Raw genomic sequence first — 14,922 nt, 5'->3', positions numbered from 1 at the left:
ATGACCCAGATATCAAAGTTTAATTAATTGAAGAGACTGATATGTGGCACTGACAAGGAGAAATGGAGGCTTGTCCATAAGGATCAGTGGTTTAAGTGATAATGGAAAGGGAAATATTTGAAAGAATTATTGGCCAACATTATTATCCATAAATATTTAATGTCTTCCAAAAGTTAGATGAGGTGTTTAAAATTAGCAGAAAAGTGGTTTTAAGATTTTGATGAGCAAGCTGCTATAAGGTTCTACTTTATTATATTCTATATGTACTCTAAATAAAAAGATTCAGGATTAATTGTCTACTCTAATACTTTTTTTATTTTATTTTCCATAGATGGACTTAAAATATTGATTTCTAATTCATCTTAGTAACACAGAATAGAGTCATTATTCAAAATGGGAGTTACCTGAAATTGGAAGATATGAATTTAAGCATCACTTCTCCCTATCATGTAATCTAAGGTTTGAATGAGCTCTTTGTTCTTGCCAGTTTTAAAAGTTTTAGGCCCTTAGGGCCAAACCCATACTTTATTTTTACAGTGTTTGTTTCTTTGATTAACTTTCTCTATAAATCCTTGCAATTTCTAAGAACTTTTGGCTGTGGAAATGAGACCTTCCTATGGTTTGTTACCTACTGATGACTGATGAGTAATTGCAGTTCCACTTAAAGTCACTTTTTATCTTCCAAAAGTAAGAAAAAAGTTGCTTTTGCTGCACCATATTTGAAATACATTAAGAATAGTTTGTTGTAATCTTTATGCAGTTATATTCAGCTTTTAGTAGTCAAACTTCATTGTTTCACCAAATGATGAGAGAGTTTGAATCTGAATTACATTAAATTAGAGTTCATGAAAAACATCAATAATTAAAACAAATTTACTTTAAAAATTAACTTAGTAACATTTAATATTTTCTAGGAATCATTGAACTTGTGGGTCATAAAAACTTTATATTATAAATTGGTATTCATAAAATATATTTTCTTAAGAAGAAACAAACATTGCCATATGTCAGTAAAGAAAAAATAAAAGAAGAAAAAGAAAATATCTTCCTTTGAGGAGAAAAAGATAAAATGCATTATGAATTGAAGGTAAAAAAAAAAAAATTGAAAATAATTTTGAATGACACTAAATTTAAGATTTATTTTTTCACAATGCCAGAAGCACACAGCATTGTGATGTAGAATAACACAGAGGTTTGGGGAAACTCATTCAGATTCAAAGTAGAAAGAAATAGACTAATGTAAATGTCTGTATCATTTAACTTTATCAATATTTACCTTTATATTATGTCATATTTATTTTAGGGAAAAAATTGAAGAAGTTCTTGTTTTTATTACATGATAATGGATGTCAATATTAATGGGAAAATAAGTACGCCTCCATGTGGAAGGAATCCTGTAGAGAATTTTTCTCTTGGGACTTTCTATGAATCCATAACCTTGCATTCACAATATAGGAACACAGTGACTCTGGCAAAATACAATATTAAGCAAAATATGTGACTAAAATATCTATGTGACTCAATGTCAGTTCTCTGCTTTACAACCTATCACAATATAATGTAGATTAGAGAACTAGAGAACTAGTCACACCTAAACATTAAACATACTTTTTTTTAAAAATCAAGTTTTCATATTTGTAGTTAACTTTCGAGTCTTATACTTCATTGTTCATACTTGAAAAATATTTTGACAGGAATTCTTTTCAATTTTATCTCATTAAAAAATGAAGTCTCTTGTCACTGGCATTAGAGACATTAAAATGATTTTTGAGTAGATGATCAGGATTACTGCATCATATGTAGCCCAACGTTGGCTGAAAACAATATTCAACCCAGATATTATTTTAAAAGTTTAAACATATTTTTTTGTGTTTTTTTTTTTTTTTTTTTGATAAATGTTTTACAGAAATCCTTTTTTTTTTTTTTCTTTATTCTTTACTTCCAGTTGTTCAGGCTTCCTTTTACACCACTACACAATGGGAAACTGTCCCATTGATTGGAAAAGAATGCTCACTGATGAATACCACTATGCCATACATTATGCAAAAGCCAGGCTGACTGAAATATCCCTCAATGTGTTATTGTTCTCTTTGACAAAAAAGTAAAACTGATGATGAATGCTGGTTGATTTTCACAATATTCAGCAAGGACTTGGAATTCTTTTTTTTTTTTTAAGCTGTTTCTGATTTTAGATTTTCTCTGTAACCACATAAGTTATATTTTATTTTTTACCCTATTTCATAGAATAACCAAGTAAATAATTTAAATTTGTATTTGATTATATTTTGCCTACTACTGTTCATATGGTGGCCAATATTATGTAATCTGTTGGACTTTGTTGTCCTTTAAGAACTGTACATTTGCCCTCTGTGTCCTATTTAGTATACAATTCTTTAAAATATATTTGTGTTTAATTCTAAAGTTCCATGTGTGTGCTTTTTTGATAATTATATGACATTGAAGCAGGTAATTCCTTTTAATGTTAAAATATTTTTTTAAATGTCTGCATTTCTCCCATATTCCAGTGAAGAATCAATTCCATGAAAGACCCTTGCCATTCATTCTCAAATAATTTCGAAAAATCTGGTTTAAATAAAGTTAAACATTTTATTTGTTAAACGACTTCATGTTTTTTGTTTTTTTTTTTATTTTTCACAGAATGCTTTGGGACCTTACAAGATTATTGTTTTATAAAACCCAGTCAGAGAAGTGTAGCTTTTTTCTCTTCTTGTTAGTGATCATGCTTATATTTTTAATTCCTTCTATAAATGAATAATATTACTGTATTTCAGGTTTCAATATTAATCCCTCACTGCTTAGTGACATCACAAGAAAGAAATACACTATAAAATGAATACTAGTCTAAACTTTTTTCCATTTAATTTTCGTCTCTGAAGCATACAGTACTATGACTATTTAGTAGTTAATTCATTCTGTACCCCAGCTACATATAGGTAAACCTATATATTTTTTCTAGATAAAATGCTGATTTTAGCACTAGAATGTTAAAGTTCTAAATATTAACAATATTTGTAAGTCATGCCATTTATAATTCATTCTTTGTTATTTTAAATGTCAGGACCTGACTATAGAATAATACAAGTGTTAGTTGATACAAATTTAAATTTAGAGTTTAGCATGAGTGATTCTAAAAATTAATGGAAACAAAAGGTCAAAATTAAGATGAAAATAAAACCCCCCCAAATGAACATCAATTAAACTTGTCACTGCTTTAGATCCTCATTTGTTTTGGCCTGGAAGAAAATTGAGGATAATCTGGTTGAAATAACACCAGCAACAGATGTGTCAAGGCATATTTTCTAAATAGTTTTGAAGACATAAAGAAAATGGATGAACTTTTCCATTGATTTCACTAAGTTAAAAAAAAATAATAATAAATACCTGGAGGGAAGGGGGTGGGAGGGAATACTGTTTTATAATCAAATTCTTTATGACCCAGAGACAAACTATACTTCTATTTATGATTTATTCTCTTAGCAGGGTATTCTTAAGATAAGGCAACAATAGAAAGCTATTTGTTTTTGAAGAAATTGGAAATGATACAGATATTTATAATTCATCTATAGACCTTTCTCATTTTGATACTTCCCATACAATTGATCGACTGAGTGCTTAGACCTGAATTTGAGGTAGTTGCATTTTTCCATAAACAACCACAAACTATTTAAAGACAAGAGCGACTCTACATAAAATTTAACAAGTAATTATCACTTTTCGTTTAACTTTTGTGAATTTCCTACACATAAAAACAATAATTATATTTCTAGAAATATTTGTCAGATTTGCTTCTGATAAATGACAGGAGGTAAAGTCATGTCAAACTTATCAGTAGATCTATCCAACTTATTGCTAATATTGCTAATTTATCATAAGACGAAACACGAAGTTCTAAGCTATTTGTTTCTAGTAGGGTACAATACTTATAGTATAGGATATATGTGTAATGTGTGTACATGACAAACTTAGAGTAAGCTTGTTTCAAAGAGTTTGGAAACTTGATTATCATTTATCTTTTATGTTGATGCTTTGAATAATTTATTGAATAAATGTGTCTAATTGGAACGTCATATATGCTTTGCCTTGGAAAAGTCAGCAGCTCTCATCATCATTTACTTTCTCTATGAAAACGACAGAGAATCATACCTAGATGCTTAGTGTAAAATATCTCAGAAAACCAAACTAAGGCTGATGAACCAAAGAATGGGATTCTTTAGGAAGCACAAAGTGAAAGAAACTGATATTCCTTGAGCATTGCCAAGGCTGTCAAGTGGCAACTGTATGCTGGATACCTTTACGTATATATTGTATCATACACTACCCACATGAGATCAATTACTGAACGTAACTTTTTAAAGATAAAAAACTTAAATCTCAGAAAAATCAGATAATAATATATATGCCCAAAATATTATGACTTACTATGTGATACTTTGTATGACAATAACACATAATTCATACTGAAACATGCTATAAAAAATGATGGAGGCATTAAAGAATAATGGTTAAGATAAAATACTCCGGAGTCACACAGTTTAGATTTAAAACATGGCTCTGCCATGCACTAGATGAGTAACCTTAGGAAGTTTACTTAGATTAATCTCTCTTGTCCTCATCATTCTCTTCTGTAAAATGGGAAATAATAGAATTATATATACTTACTTACAGATTTATTGTAAGAATATATATATATATATATATATATATATCCTGGAAATATTATTAAGTTATATATATTTTTGAATAAAATCTATTCATATATTTACAGCAAAGTTAATAACATAATTTTACAATTTCTGTTCTATTTGTAAGTGAGGTTTAATTGTCAGGTTTTGAAGATTTTAATGACTTTTGGGGGTACTAAACTTATTGTCCCCTTATCCCTGGTCATGGCAATTATTCTTTGGGAAAACAAAGTGAGAAAATCTGCTGACCACATGCCAGTTCTAATTGCTGGGGTTTGTATCTTTTATGTAATTTTTCTAATTAATCATGAAGATGTAAATGGATTTCAGAATTGATTTTATTTTTGACTAAACACTTTATGCAAATTATTATGCAAATTGCTGCCCTTCAGTTAAGGCAATTTGCCAATATAGTGCCACTGAAAAAGGCAAAAGAAACAGAACTTGGAAGCCAATCTATAGCAGCATTATGAATATGGTCACTGGCAATTATTTGTTAGATTTGTCTTTCACATAGAACCAGTCAGAATTTTATAGATCAAAAACAAGTAATCACAAGATGGCCTCAGGGTTTTTGAAAATTAATTTGGGGAACTTATTCAATAATGTTGTAAAGATTTTGTTGGGTATCCGATGGACATGCGTCCTATTTGGGAGACCACCTCAGGGATACTGTAGATGCCTGATCATGGCTCTGTACACCAGAAGCTAAACATTAATGAATGCCAACTATAATTTTATATATATAATGTGATGGCTCGGTGCGAGGTTGGAGGGATAGTGGATGGGGGGAGAGGGGTTCACAGTGTGAGGGATATAAATGATGAACGTCTAAGTATTACCTTGTCTTGTACACCTGAAACTAATAAATTTAAAAAAAATAAATTAATTAAAAAAGAAAAAAGAAAAGTTAGCAGCATTGTTGCAACAAGTTTGCAAGCTTAAAAAAATAGTAAATTAGAAAGTGAGTTTTTTACTTAGGTAACCTTAGTTGAGTAAAAATAGAACAATTTTTGGAAGTATATTTTTATTTTATTTTACTAATTTTAACTTGGTCAGTAATTTGATTAAGCCTATTAGATAAATGGTTCGTCTATATTAATTCAAAGATTATATGTAAGTTATGTATATGAAGAATATGTATATGTCAGAATAATTTTATAGAAATTAAATTATTTTAATTTTAGCAGATGAAAATAATTTGAAATTATGAGCAGACAAGTTCATAGTGATTTCTCTAAATCTTAATTCTTTAAGTGAGATTATTTGGTGAGAAAGTGGTACAATCACCATAAAGAAAATAGAGAGCTGTGACAATCACTTGAAATAATTTAGGTTAAATTGCTTTGTAAACTTAAAGCAATAAAACTCATAGTTTTGACAGACCATCTTATTTTCAGGCTTCACTAAGCTGCATTGTTCTACTGTATCGATAAAAGAGAAAGCCACTTGGAAATAAAAATTTACTTTTTACAAATTTCTTTCATTTGTGTACTTGTTAATTTGAATTGATATTTTCTATCATGTCTTCTGAATTGATGGATTATCCCATGTCATGTTAGTTATTAGATATTTTGGCAACACCACCTGTAATACGTACAATTTATTTGAATTCACTTTAATAGTAATTATGCAAGAAATTTTAGTGTCACAATTTCAATTAAAATAGAAAGGCTTTGCAATTTCAAAATATTTGAGACTCAATGGTCTTTATTGTGATTTTACATCGATACTACTTAATTTTTTTTCATATGTATAATGTTCTCCAAACTAAGGCTGTTAGTAAACTCTTAGGAGACTGCTGTTTTTAAAAATATAATGAGTGTATAACGTGATTTTAAATCAGAGTTATCTTCCTCAAGATTTTGTCTATTAAAATATAGACTTTACTTGGAAATAAATGATCTCAAAACATGTATTTAGCAAAGTTCCATATAAAACATTCCATATAAACACTTAAAATATCCTTCTCTCTTTTATGCCATCCAAATTATTTCCAAACAGCTTTTATTCCTAGTTCATGTAAGTAGTATTTTGATGCCTAATAAACAAAACCTATAAATATAGTTGGTGAACAAAATCTGATATGATTTATTTTGCCCCAATGTAGTAGATGGAATTACAGGTATGAAAGGTTAAAAAAAATCTATCTAAATGAAATATATATATACACACACACACACACACACACACACACACACACACACACACACACACAGGCTGTTGTAATCCTACATTTCTCTCCAGCTATACTTAAAATACAAATTCAGTGGTAAAAAGATGGTGGAAAAGCAGGTTGAAATTTCTTTTTAGGTAGTCACAATTCTCTCTATTGAATTTTTAAGACTCAGAATTCTATCTACCTTTTATGAAAACTAGGTTCTGACCAAACTTGGAACATAAGCAATATCTCCTCATTAGAATATAGTAATTAAAAATTAATCATGTTGAAAAATCTATTTGTTATGTACCTTATATAGAAACCATGACTTCATCACCTTGTCAAACCTGGAAATGTATATTTAAGTTATCCTGCTTACTATGAGCTTGCTTTCTGTTATTTTTTGGATTTTATTTCTTGGTTACTTAAGCATTTCTGGTTGTAGTGAAATAGTTGGATTGGAAATCAGTGCTGTCTGATAACAAAAAATACAAATTGAAGAAGTGGAGTCTATATTTAAGGGCTATCTTTCATCCTTAGTTTGTCATCAAAATTTTGCAACTTCACTGTATCATCATTTTCTCCTAACTCTCACACCTCTTATGTTTTCCCTGTGTTATAGTCACCTGAACCAGAAAACTGCAGTTCACTCAATTCTCCCCATCTCCTCTTCCATTTTCAATTATTTTTTTTTTAATTTTGACTTTTAAATTTATCTAACTTCAACATTGTCCTTTATTTCCACTGAAAAATACTCCTCTTTTCTGAGATAAGCCTTGAATGGTGTTCCTCCAAGACTTCTTTATATTCCCACAAATCTCCCCCAACTCTAAGCATCCTTAGATGTTAGTGACGCCCTCAGTTTCTGTCCAATCCATTGTCATACACATTAACATACAATGATGCAATAATTTGCACACACACAAAAGGACACATTACACAGTTATACTATTTGATTCTTTCAATGTTCTTCATTCTCTCATGGTTCTGTTCCTAAATGGTCTTTCCTAATTCCTTTGGCTAAGTCTATAAGATTTGAACTTAAACCAAGTTTCACATTCCTATGGAAACTTTTATGATCGCTTCAGGCTAAATTGTGACTGTATCTCTTTTTTGAGGACAGCAGAGAATGAAAATATATGTGATGCGGGTTAAGAGGAGAAGAGGGATATTTAGGGGAATTCTCCCTGGTAATATTTTTGTTGTTTGTTTCCTTGTTTTTAACAATACAACAAGATAAGTCTGGGTTTGTGAGAAGGTGGGAATGAAACAGGCTTTAGATGAGAGGAATATTTTAAAATAGTAACTATGGAAATTATATGAGAGTTGAACGGGGTTAAGTAAAAAGGGAGTGAGAAACACTGTTTAATAGTGGTTGGAAATTATATACTTGTTTGTTTTCAGAAATCAGAGTTAAGCACTTTTATCTCATGCCACCTATAAGTCTAAGAGTCGTAAAAGGGGAAACATTAAGAATATAGTGTATGAATTAGAAAATCCAAAATCAGTGAGAATTTTTTCTCTCTGACTTATTTCACTTAGCATAATAATCTCATTGTGTATATATACTAAAAGTTGAGAACCAGATGATTTCACTAATGTGTGGGATATAAAACTGAAAGCAACAAAGGAACATGATAAACAAACAAAGAAACAAAAACTCATAGACATAGACAAAGTTTAGTGGTTACCAGAGGGTAAAGGCGGAGGGAGGTTGTAGATGAGGGTAAACTGGATCAAATATATGGTGATGGAAGGAGAACTAACTCTGGGTGCTGAACACACAATGTGATATATAGATGATGAATTACGGAGTTGTACACTTGGAACCCATGTAACTTTACTATTATCACTCCAATAAACTTTAATTATAAAAAAAAGATCAGTGAGAATTTGAAGATTATTAAAATAGTGTCACAGAAATGAATTTACAAGGTATTCAGGCTGGATTAATTAGGTGGCCAAACCACCACATTGAAAATAGACCCAATAGGCTTGGCAATTGCAAGAAGTAACAGAAGCAGTTCAATGTAAGTTCCAAAAGCAAAATAACTTATTTTCTGAACTAATTCCTAATAAGTGTGTCACATATATTGTTAGTAGTATAAAAATTAAATGAACTTTTGGGAGAAACATAGTAATGTATTTATAAATACATCTGTATTTTTTCCCTCTGAAACCAGCAAAATACCATCAATTTACATTGTTTTTCCAAAGTAAAAGAGTTTGACGTAATAAATAATTGAAATTATTAAGCCTTTGCCTGGTACTATAAATACTGCAGAATTTCCAGTTCCTATTAAATAAAATATTTGTTTTTAAATACAGAATTCTATGCATTCTTAAAATATGGATTTCATATCTAAATTAGCATTACACAGTGATTCCATACTCATGCAGTTAAAATTAAATGTTATATAGTAAATTAATATTTCATTAAAAATAATAGATACTTTCAAAACAAGGTAAATAGAATTATTTAACGTAAAGTAGTATAATTGATGCCTTTTTTTTAGTATTATGCAACAAATTAGGAACTTGGAAAAATGCCTTCTGCATTTTTAATTCATGATATAAAAAAACTTAAGAAGAGATTTTTAGAATTCTAGGGTTAGCTTTTTAGTCAAAAAACAAAAATAAAAACACAAAAGCCATTTTTAAAAGTTATCAAATACAAAATCAAATGATCTGAATTCAATGGATGGATTTATTTCTGAACTAGATTTTAAAATATAAATTTACTTAAACTAGCAAATGGACTTTCAGAAATATATTAAAAACCCTATAAGCTTAAGACATTTTTTTCTGTTAAAGATGTGTTTTGTTTTCTTTTTTCCTTTAGACTGCACTGCCTTTGTACTTAAAAGAGTTATATACAACATGAGCAAAAAGTTCAAGGCAGCAAACATACAAATAATGATGAAAATATTTTAACAACATGAAGATGTCTTTCACTTCATTGATAAATTTATAGTAGCATTATAAACTAAATTCATAAAATAAATGGATTTTTGTTTAAAAAAGGGAATTCAGATGTTTAAAGTTTATAACTGTTTCTACTTCAGTGAAATAAATTATTTGAAAATTAATTTAAAAGACAGAGGATTACTTACGTCAGAAGTAATTATTTACTTACTTAAGAAGCTTCAACTCTTTTAGTAGATTGTTGTCCAGATAGCCAGGAAGTAACTGACTATTTTCATTTATTTCTTGTCTTAATTTTAGTGAAATTAGGTTTTATTCTTTTTAAGGAACTACCTTTCCACTTTTTGTTGCTCGTGACTATATTATTTTACCCCAAATTAATCCTCAATGTGGACTATGGCAAAGGTTAAAGTTATATTTTGTTTATTAGTATATTTTTTAATACTTTTTTATTAGGAGCAGTTTCAGGTTCACAGAAAAATTAAGAGGTGGTATAGAAATTTCCCATATAGTCTCTATCCCTATACATCTGTGACTTCCCCTATAATCAACATCACTCACTAGAATGGCACTTAAAAACAAAACACAAAACAAGGATGAACCCACACTGACACATAATAATCACCCGAATTCCACAGTGTACCTTAGGGTTCACTCTTGGTGTTGTAAATTCTACGGGTTTGGACAAATGTATAATAACATGTAGTCATCATTATAATGTTACACAGAGTAGTTTCACAGCCCTAAAAGTCCTCTGTGGTCTACCTATTCATCCCTCTCCCTTGCTACAATCCACAGATCTTTTCACTGTCTCCATAGTTTTGCCTTTTCCAGAATGTTATAGAGGTAGAATCATATAGTAGGCATCCCTTTCAGGTTGACTTTGTTTACTTATTAATAGCATTTAAGTTTCCTCCATGTCTTTTCATAGATTGGTAGTTTTTTTTGTTGTTGTTTGTTTGTTTGTTCTTTTTTTTAGTTTTGAAAAATATTCCATTGTCTAGGTGTACCACAGTTTATTTATTCACCTACTGAGAAACATCATGGTTTGGGCAATTATACATAAAGCTACTGTAAACATCCATGTGCAAGTTTTTGAGTATACATTAGTTTTCATCTCCTTTGTATAAATACCGAGGGGCATGATTGCTGGACCATACAATAAGAATATGTTTAGCTTTGTAAGAAACTGCCAAACTGTCTTTCAAAGTGGCTGTATCATTTTGTATTCCCACCAGCAATGAATCAGAGATCCTGTTGCTCCACATCCTCCCAATCATTTGAAGTTCAGAGTGGTTTAGATACATACCATTCTCATAGGTGTGGAATGGTATCTCACCACTGTTTTAATTTGTATTTCCCTAATGACATAAGATGTGAAACATCTTTATACACACAGACACACACACACACACAGACACACACACACACACACACACACACACACACACACACACATACATTTAATGAGGTGGCTGTTAGGTTATTTAGCCTATTTTTAAAATTGGGATGTTTTCTTTCTTATTGTTGAGTTTTAAAGAGTTCATTGTATATTTTGGATAAGAGTCCTTTATCAAATGTGTCTTTTGCAAATATTTTTGCCAGTCTGAGGCTTGTCTTTTAATTCAATTGACATTGTCTTTCACAGAGTGCAGTTTTCAATTTTAATGAAGTCCAACTTATCGATTAATTGATTCATAGACTAGTTTTTCGTTTTGTATCTCAAAAGGGATGACCAAGGTCATCTAGGTTTTCTCCTATGTTATCTTCCAGGTATTTCATAGTTCTGTATTTAAATTTAGGTCTGTGATCCATTTTGATTTAATTTTTGTGATGGGTACAAGGGCTGTGTCTAGGTTGATTTTTTTTGTTTGTTTGTTTTGCATGTGGATATCCATTTGCTCCAGCACCACTTGCTGAAAAGATTATTTTGCTTCAGTGTGTTGCCTTTGACGCTTTGTCAAAGATCAGTTGGCTGTCTTACAGGGGTCTATTTCTAGGCTGTTTATTTTGCTCCATTGATCTATTTGTCTGTTCTTTCTTCAGGACTAGTGTCCAGATTACTGTAGCTTTTATAGTAAGTCTTGAATTCAGGCAGCATCGGTACTCTTGCTTTGTTCTGCTCCTTCATTATTGTTTTGGCCACTCTGGATCTTTTGCCGCTCCATGTATGAGATTGTCTATATCCATAAAATAATTTGCTATTATTTGACTGACATTGTGTTGAATATATTGATCAAGTATGGCAGAACTGACATCCTGACAAAACTTCATCTTCCTATCCACAAAAAGGAAATAGCACTCTATTTATCTAGTTCTTCTTTGATTTCGTTTATCAGAGTTTTCTCATTTTTCTCATATAGATCTTATATATAAGTATTTCATTTTGGCGGTGATAATGTAAATGAAATTGTGCTTTTAATTTCAAACTCTACTCATTCATCGTTTGCATATAAGAAATAGATTGATTTTTGTGTATTAAACTTGTATCCCGCAACCTTGCTACAGTTGCTTATTAGGTTTAGGAGTTTTGGGTTGATTTTTTGGGGGTTTTCTATATATATATAATTGTGTGATCTGTGAACAATGACAATTTTATGTCTTCCTTCACAATCTGTATACATTTTATTTATTTTTTTTGACTTATTACATTAACAGGCCTTCCTGTTTGATGTTGGAAAGAAGTGGTAACAGGACATACTTGCGTTGTTTCTCATCTTACTGGGAAAGCATTGAATTTCTCTCCATTGAGTACAATGTTAACTGTGGGTTTATTGTAGTTAGTCTTTATCAAGTAGAGAATGTTGCCCTCTATTACTAGTTTACGGAGTTTTTAATTATGAATAGGTGGTGGATTTTGTCAAATGCTTTACTGTAACTATGATCATTATCATGTGATTTTTATTTTTTAGTCTGTTGATATGATGGGTTACATTAATTGAATTGCAAATGTTGAACCAGCTTTGCATAACTGGGATAAATCCCTCTTGGTTGTGGTGCAGTATGAGCACTTTATAATAACAAAATAATGAATGATACAGGGATGGAAGGGAGACATTAGGAATTAGTAACAACCAATGACTAGACTATAAAACTATTCAAGAAAATGAACATAAAATATATATATATATATATATATACATATATATATATATATATATATATTTAGTTGGAAATTAAGAGATAGATTTAAATTTAATTCACATGTAAATGAAGAAATAATGCATATACGAAATACTAGGAATTGAATTATAGTACACATAGTACATATAAAAATTTGGATGGTGTTAAATCAGTTTATAAAGAGAAATTTAGATATTAAAATGTAAATATTAGGCAAAAAGAAGTACTGAAAACATATGAAATAAGCAAATATTTCAAAAAGTTTAAAAAGTAAAATATTACAATGAAAGCCACAATGAGATATCACCTCACCCCAGTCAGAATGGCTTTCATCAACAAAACAAATAGTAACAAGTGTTGGAGAGGCTGTGGAGAAAAAGGAACTCTCATACACTGTTGGTGGGAATGCAGACTGGTGCAGCCGCTATGGAAGGCAGTGTGGAGGTTCCTCAAGAAATTACGAATAGAATTACCATATGACCCAGCAATCGCTCTCCTGGGTATCTACCCCAAAAATATAAAAGCATTTCTCTATAGAGACACGTGTACTCCAATGTTCATTGCAGCTTTGTTTACGGTGGCCAAGACATGGAAACAACCAAAATGTCCTTCGATAGATGAATGGATAAAGAAGTTGTGGTACATATACACAATGGAATACTATTCGGCGTTAAGGAAAGATGATATAGGAGCATTTGTGACAACATGGATGGATCTCGAGAGAATAATGCTAAGTGAAATAAGTCAGACAGAAAAAGCAGAGAACCCTATGATTTCACTGATATGTGGTATATAAACCAAAAAGAACAAGACAAACAAATGAGAAACAAAAACTCATAGACACAGACAATAATTTAGTGGTTACCAGAGGGTAAGGGGGTGGGGGGTGGTGAGGGTAAAGGGGATCAAATATGTGGTGATGGAAGGAGAACTGACTCTGGGTGGTGAACACGCAATGGGATTTATAGACGATGTAATACAGAATTGTATACCTGAAATCTATGTAAATTTACTAACAATTGTCACCCCAATAAAATTAATTAAAAAAAAAAAGTAAAATATTACAAAAGAATCCAGAAAGAAATTGTAAAGATCATAGAAGAAAGTAGATAAGTAGATAAATAGAAACTACTTTTTAAAGGATAAATAGAGTTTAGAGATGGTATTTTAAAAAACAAAAACTAGCAGAATTGATGAACCTCTGGAAACTTGATAAAGAACAACAAAATGGAAAACTCAAATGATCAAATATAAAAAATGATAAATCTGACATTAGTGCATTTCTTGTAGATAATTAAAAAATACAATTTATAAACAAATTTATGCAAATATATTTATACGCGTAGTTTTAAAAAAAATCCTAGTACATATTAAAACTGACAGAAGAAAAATAGAAAACTTGACTATCTCTATATGGCTAAAGAAATTAAGTCCATAATTGCAATATTTTCTACACACATAAAAATTCAGAATGTACATAACTGTGTGTTTGTTAATTATTTTTAATATCTAAGAATAACTTCCATATTATACAAACTCTCCCAGGGACTAGGAAGAAGTGTAATATGTTTTACCTTACTTTATAACATTAACATTATAACAAAATCTAACAAGAAAATTAAAGAAAAAAACCTCTCATGAACACAAATGTAAAACTTATGAAGAGTTGTTAACAAAACCTCTAGTATATAAAAAGATAATAGATCATGACAAGCAAATTTCATTTAGTGATTCCAGTTTCATGTAACTGAATGAAGGAGAAATATCATTTATTCATCACAATAGATGCGGGAAATAAATTGTAGACAATATTTACTATTTAGTCATGACTTTTTAAAAAAATGAATTTAAAGTAACTTCCTTAAACTTTTATTATGTAGTTTTTAAAAACCTACAAGAAACAATATGAAGAAAAACATTTATATCTTTCAATTTTGGAGTTAAGCAAGTTGTATGTTTATATTTTCCTAATTCAACATTATACTAGAGGTTCTGGTGTTGCAATAAAGC

This window comes from Rhinolophus hipposideros (genome assembly GCF_964194185.1).
Source record: "Rhinolophus hipposideros genome assembly, chromosome: 1".
Lineage (NCBI taxonomy): Eukaryota > Metazoa > Chordata > Mammalia > Chiroptera > Rhinolophidae > Rhinolophus > Rhinolophus hipposideros.
This window is presented reverse-complemented; position numbering follows the sequence as displayed.